Genomic DNA, 6,439 nt, shown 5'->3' with positions numbered 1-6,439 from the left:
ACACCTCTCTCTCTCCTCTCTCTCTCTCCTCTTTAGACACCTCTCTCTCTTCTCTCTCTTTCTCCTCTTTAGACACCTCTCTCTCTCTTCTTCAGACACCTCTCTCTCTCTTCTCTCCCTCTCTCTCTCTATCCTCTTTAGACAACTCTCTCTCTCTATGCTCCTCTTTTCATGCTTTTGTCATCCTCCTCTCTACTCTGTGTTACTCTTGCCTTTGGTATTCACTCTTTCCTCTCTCTCTCTTTCTTTCTTTCTTTCTCTCTCTTTCTCTCTCTCTCTCTCGCTCTCTCTCTGACTCTATCCTCTCTATCCTCTTCTTCATCCTCTTCTTCCAACTCATCATTCTCTCATCTTTCCTCTTCCTCTTTTCTTCCTCCTCCTCTCTTTCTTCTTGTTCATCCTCCTCCTCTCTCCTCCTCTAACTCTCTCCTCCTCCTCCTCCTCCTCCTCCTCCTCTCTATCTGTGTCTAGTTAATTTACATTATCCTCCAGTCATTCCTTCCATCATCAGAATCAATCTCTGTAAGTCTCCGAGACACACTGGGTTCAAACCTCCACTGAGTCTTACAGGGGCTTACACACACATATTTAACCGTCAACTAAAGAGTCCCTTGATTACTACATACCTGTGTGAAAAACCACTGTCGTCTCCCATTCCACTTTATCAACAGTGTCAGTGAGAGAGATGTTACAGACATACAAAGTCAGGGTGAAAGACGTGACTAGACAAGTGGTCTATCATAATGTGAAGTCCATGAGTATATCAGAGGCACATCCTAAAGGCATGCATAAATACAATATGATGGACTAGTACACTCTTAGAAAAAAAGGTGCTATCTAGAACCTGAAAGGGTTCTTCGGCTGTCCCCATACCCTTTGAAGAACCCTTTTTTCTAAGAGTGTATAGTATAGCCATATGGACAAATATAGCAAATACTGTGTCATTCCTTACCAATGTCATTCACTCTCCAAGCCCATATACTGCTACTGCAAGACAAACATAAACAGGCCTATACTATAGAATGAATGCATTATATTTCTATGTCTAGACCCACTCTATTCTAGCATTTGAGTCTAATATTGGTGGAATTAATGTTCTTATAACTTCAAAGGTTATTATTAGGTCTACTGTACGCAGAGCCTCCTCAAGCTTTGATCATTATGTAAAGCTGTTGTGCTCGCTGCTGAATACATCACCAACCGGATAACCTGCGACTGTATGTGTGTGTGTTGCCGTGAGCCGCAAAAGGCCTAGCCTTGTCTGAGGGTTGGGGACAGTTGGGGACAGTTGGGGACAGGGACTGGGAGAGGGACGGGGACAGTTGGGGACAGGACTGGGAGAGGGACTGGGAGAGGGACGGGGACAGGGACTGGGAGAGGGACGGGGACAGGGACTGGAGAGGACGGGGACAGGGACTGGGAGAGGGACGGGGACAGTGAGTAGGAATGGTGCCACTGTGGTAGGAGTGTTACTGAATCAAGGCTTTCTGCTGAGGATGAGACACAGGACCTCCGTTTAAAACAGTCACAAGAGAATAGCTGCAGTCACTCAGAGATATCCTCACACTGAACATGTAGAGGCCAAATATTTAAAAAGAGCAAAACCATGTAATTACATTATTCTTATTACTTTTTGATTTGCAACAGCACTAATGTGCCAATGACACTCAGGAGGAATAGGCTATATTCTGTTCCTTTGTATATCCAGTTCCTTGTAGAAGGATTTGGCTCAGMGCTAGACCCCAGCAGCATACCACTTTTAATTTTCCTCTACACACCTTATAATCCTGGAGATAAATTGAACTTTAAAACTCACCATTGTTCAACCAAACCGCCTACTGTAGCCTCTGTGCTGGCCTACTGTACTTGCCTACTGTACTAGCCTACTGTACTGGCCTACTGTACTGGCCTACTGAACCGGCCTGCTGTACCAGTTTACTGTAGTAGCCTACTGTACTAGCCTGCTGTAGCCTACTGAACTAGCCTACTGTACTAGCCTACTGTACTAGCCTACTGTACTAGCCTACTAAACTAGCCTACTGTACTGGTCCACTGTACTAGTCTACTGCACTAGCTTACTGTACTGGTCTACTGTACTGGACTACTGTACTAGTCTACTGAACTAGCCTACTGAACTAGCCTATAGTACTAGCCTACTGTACTAGCCTACTGTAGTAGCCTACTGTACTAGACTACTGTACTGGACTACTGTACTAGTCTACTGAACTAGCCTACTGTACAGACCTACTGTACTAGTCTACTGGACTGGCCTACTGTAGTATACTACTGTACTAGACTACTGTACTAGCCTACTGTAGTAGCCTACTGAACTAACCTACTGTACTAGACTGCTGTACTAGCCTACTGTACTAGCCTACTGGTACTGGCCTACTGTACTAGCCTACTGTACTGGCCTACTGTACTAGACTGCTGTACTAGCCTACTGTACTGGCCTACTGTACTAGACTGCTGTACTAGTCTACTGTACTAGTCTACTGTACTAGTCTACTGTACTAGACTGCTGTACTGGTCTACTGTACCAGCCTACTGTACTCTCATCTATTGGTGAACATCCTTATTGTAACCAAGGATAATGTCAAACACTGCTGATGAATATTACCCCCTAAAAACAAACCAGCATCGGTTTTCTTAAGACTCCATTGATTGATTGCTTCACTGACTATCATCTATTTACAAAATGCAGACAGCATTTCGGTTTCAACACCAAGGACAGCGGTCGTTGCACGTAGTCTACCCTGCAGCCTGTAGCCATGATAACATACGCTCATTCCCAACTACATATTTATTTGTTTAGGCTATTCCCGACAGTCTTGTGGAGAAGAACAAACCGCTGTCAGTGCCAGTGGTGTTTAACTGTAGGACTATAAGCCTAGGCTAATGAATGGGAGAGAGGTGTTCTGCAAGAGGCGACCATATTTCACAAAATGGCACATCGCAAAGCGTTTATCGATTACTAGAATTGCACCTACCTGCTGTCTTGAGGCTGTCGCCCTCACATGTCCCGCCGCTGTATTTGGTCTAGGTATTATGATTATTATGGTGGGTACCGTTATGTGGCTGCCAGCGCCATGTTAATGTCGCTCCGTGGTGCTACTGAGCTGCGCGGTACAGTCCTGTGTGGAGCGACCGCTGTGTGTGTGTGTGTGTGAGAGAGAGTGTGCAGGCTTACATCCGGGATGTTGTGGAGAGGAGGGGAGTGGGGCTTGCAGAGACCGTCAGAAATTAGAGCACCTGTGTTTTAAGAGCGGCGCGCGGTTGAACTGGAAGAGGATTCGGCCGCAAAATATTAGGGGGGTAATAATGCAATTTAAACAAAATAATGTACGCTGTTATTTTATTTTCTGTCAGATATGTCCACAATATTCAATGCAACGGCCTCCTTTAGATTTGAGGTGATTGAATGACAGACAGTGAAGGACTGTGAGGTGAAACGTGCAGCAAAGTGACAAAGATTATTATAGGTCTATGGGCTAGTGAACTGGACGTTATTTTTGTTAATGTATTAACAAACGCTATTATCGGTTACCTGATTATGCAACGTTGCAGCTGTTCATGACATATTCAGCATTTGCATGTCCTTCCAAAGACTTCTAGTAGGCCAACAAATAGGCTGAATTTGGAATGGGTGTTTTGTTACGTCAGAATAATTGATTGGTAGCGAGTGGGAGAGAGAATATCCAAATGTGCAACATCACTGGGGGGAAAAAAATAGAAAGGGGAATGTGGTCCATCTATGACGTATGGGTTTGAATGTGAACCAGTGACAACACTAATGGTGTGTTTGGCTTTGATGTGGCGCAGCTGACAAGCTGCAGGTGGCGCATCACTGGGGCGACGCCAGCGTCCAACACCACCACGATGGCTGATCAAGTTGTAGTTCTGAGGACGAGCACAAAACAATGCAACCCATTGATCTGATATGACCGTTACATGACAGGATTGGATGAAATGATGATATGATGGTATGATTATAGGATCAGGGACTTTGAAGGTCAGCATCAGTGGTCACATTATTTGATCTGTCTATAACATCAACTTGTTCTCATAATATCAGTGAGGTGGATGAATTGTAGGACTTCCATCTGTTTATCTATGAACCATGTTAGCCAGTTGTCTGTTATTGGAGGATAGATTTAGTGATTGATTATAAGTCCAGATAGGCCATTGTTTAATTGGATTGATAATTGGGCAATTCAGTATCTCTATTGATCATATTCTAACTGTGGGACTCAGTAAACTGAACTAGACCGCTAGAGTTCACCCTGCTACTGTAGTGTGTGAAATTCATGAGCAAAATCGCCACGGGAGATGGGGGGACATGCCACCCCCCCCCCCCCCCCCCCCCCCCCCCAATATTCAGAACAGGTCGATTTCGAATTAGGTCGGGCCCCCCAAGTAGCATATGGACACATCATAAGCAATGGAAAAATGTGTAGAATTGCATGAAATTTGCTTTAACCCAATGAGTCCCATCGCGAAGCTGGATGATTTAGACTTTTCCTTCATCCGTTGGTACCAACCATTAGTCTGTGTGATTAACGGGGCTGMGCTAGAGCGGTGTTTGTGAGACATGGGCAGAACCCGAAGGGGCCCGGGGGTCTCTTTTTTACAAAAACGTCTGTAGAGTCCGAATGGTTTGAGCTACACACTATTAAAAGCTATCTATGAAAAGCTGAGGCTCTCACGAACATGCACATGTAACGCTCACAAGCTACACAAGCGTTGTTAGAAGGTAAAGGGTTCTTCTACATAGAATATCATTGGAAATCCCAGGAAATATTGTCTATAAGACAGTAATAAGCTCACATAGTTGCTGTCACAAACTCCAAACTCCACACAGTTGTCACTGACGAGTTGGAATTTCATTTAACACAATGCAAACAMTTTCTATACTTACAGCATTCATTTACAATAATTTTTTTCAGGTTTTTGCTTTGTTAATAAAACTCATGAATGCAACTGKTTATGTTAAATGATACTCTACTTGTAGCCCTGGTTGTCCTGAAAAGAAAATGGTAAAGCACTTAATTGTGAAGCAAAATATAAGGTCTGGACWGCAGATAAATAAAAGTCAGATAAATGAAAAGCTGAATTTTTGGCGGGAGTCTCAGGAYTGATAGGGTGAACGGTCGACTTTGAGCACAAAAAACGGTTAAACTTATCCTCTTTCTCAATTTTCAAACAGAAATGGCCGTTGTGACCGACATAGCCAGTTAATTAGATAAGCTAGACACTTGTAGATAGCCAGTAACTCCTTCAGTTTGTATTGATATCATTTCACAGGATTTGTTTTTGGACGGAAGCTGTAGAGATCAGTAAGAAATGGCACTTCTGTAGCCAAATATCTTATTCATCAAATGTTTTTGTTCTTAAACATTAAATGACCATATATATGGTGGTGCATTGATCAGTTATACCGTTTAAAGTTGTTATTTAAGCATTTTGCCTAAAGTCRACCTTTAAAGTAACTGTCCAGTGTTTCCAGATTTCTATGAAATATGACCTATAATTAATTATAATATGAGTCAAATAGTTTTCCTTACAATGTTTTTGTTATTAAGTATGTTAAATAGCAGCTTTTCTGTGTTGGAATGGTGTGGGCGTACCCAAACAACAGAATGGTATGGGCGTATAGCAGTCATTAAAAATATTAATGTGAGCAGACCGCTGGTTGGCCAGCTCATMCTCCTAAGGAGGWTGACATCATCCTCTATGAGGAAATAGCTAGCATTTTTTAAACAATCTGTTTSAGATACAAGTTTGTGATGGGTTTTCTGAAGTTGTTTCTTCTCCAATTTACAGTACATTCGGAAWGTACTTTTTATTTTATTTTTAACCCCTCATCAATCTAAMCACAATACCCCATAATGCAAAGCAAAAACAGGTTAGATCGGGTTCAAGTCTGGGCTCTGGCTGGGCCACTCAAGGAATTCAGAGACTTGTCCCGAAGCCACTCACTCCTGCATTGTCTTGGCTGTGTGCTGAGGGTCATCCTCTTGGAAGGTGAACCTTCACCTCAGTCTGAGGTCTTGAGCATTCTGGAGTAGGTTTTCATCAAGAATCTCTCTGTACTTTGCTCCGTTCATCTTTCCCTCAATCCTGACTAGTGTCCCAGTCCCTGCCACTGAAAAACATCCTCACAGCATGATGCTRCCACCACCATGCTTCACTGTAGGGATGGTGCCAGGTTTCCTCCAGACGTGACTCTTGGCATTCAGGCCAAAGAGTTCAATCTTGGTTTCATCAGACCAGAGAATCTTGTTTCTCATGGTCTGAGAGTTCTTTACGTGCCTTTTGGCAAACTCCAAGCGGGCTGTCATGTGCCTTTTACTGAGGAGTCTCTTCCGTCTGGCCACTCTATCATGAAGGTCTGATTGGTTGAGTGCTGCAGAGATGGTTGTCCTTCTGTAAGTTTCTC

The 6,439-nt window shown here is 43.4% G+C and overlaps 1 protein-coding gene across 1 annotated transcript in view; it reads right to left on the bottom strand.

Annotated features, from left to right (window-relative positions):
• LOC112069033 (serine/threonine-protein kinase PAK 5) overlaps window positions 1–3,149 on the bottom strand; it is a 157,373-nt gene extending 154,224 nt beyond the window's left edge. Inside the window, exon 1 of the mRNA XM_070438372.1 lies at window positions 2,991–3,149. The gene's annotated coding sequence lies outside the window, so the exon portion shown is untranslated. The remainder of the gene's footprint in view (window positions 1–2,990) is intronic.
• Between the last annotated feature and the right edge of the window lie 3,290 nt (window positions 3,150–6,439).

Source organism: Salvelinus sp. IW2-2015, unplaced genomic scaffold, assembly GCF_002910315.2.
Source record: "Salvelinus sp. IW2-2015 unplaced genomic scaffold, ASM291031v2 Un_scaffold861, whole genome shotgun sequence".
NCBI lineage: Eukaryota > Metazoa > Chordata > Actinopteri > Salmoniformes > Salmonidae > Salvelinus > Salvelinus sp. IW2-2015.
This window is presented reverse-complemented; position numbering and strand designations above follow the sequence as displayed.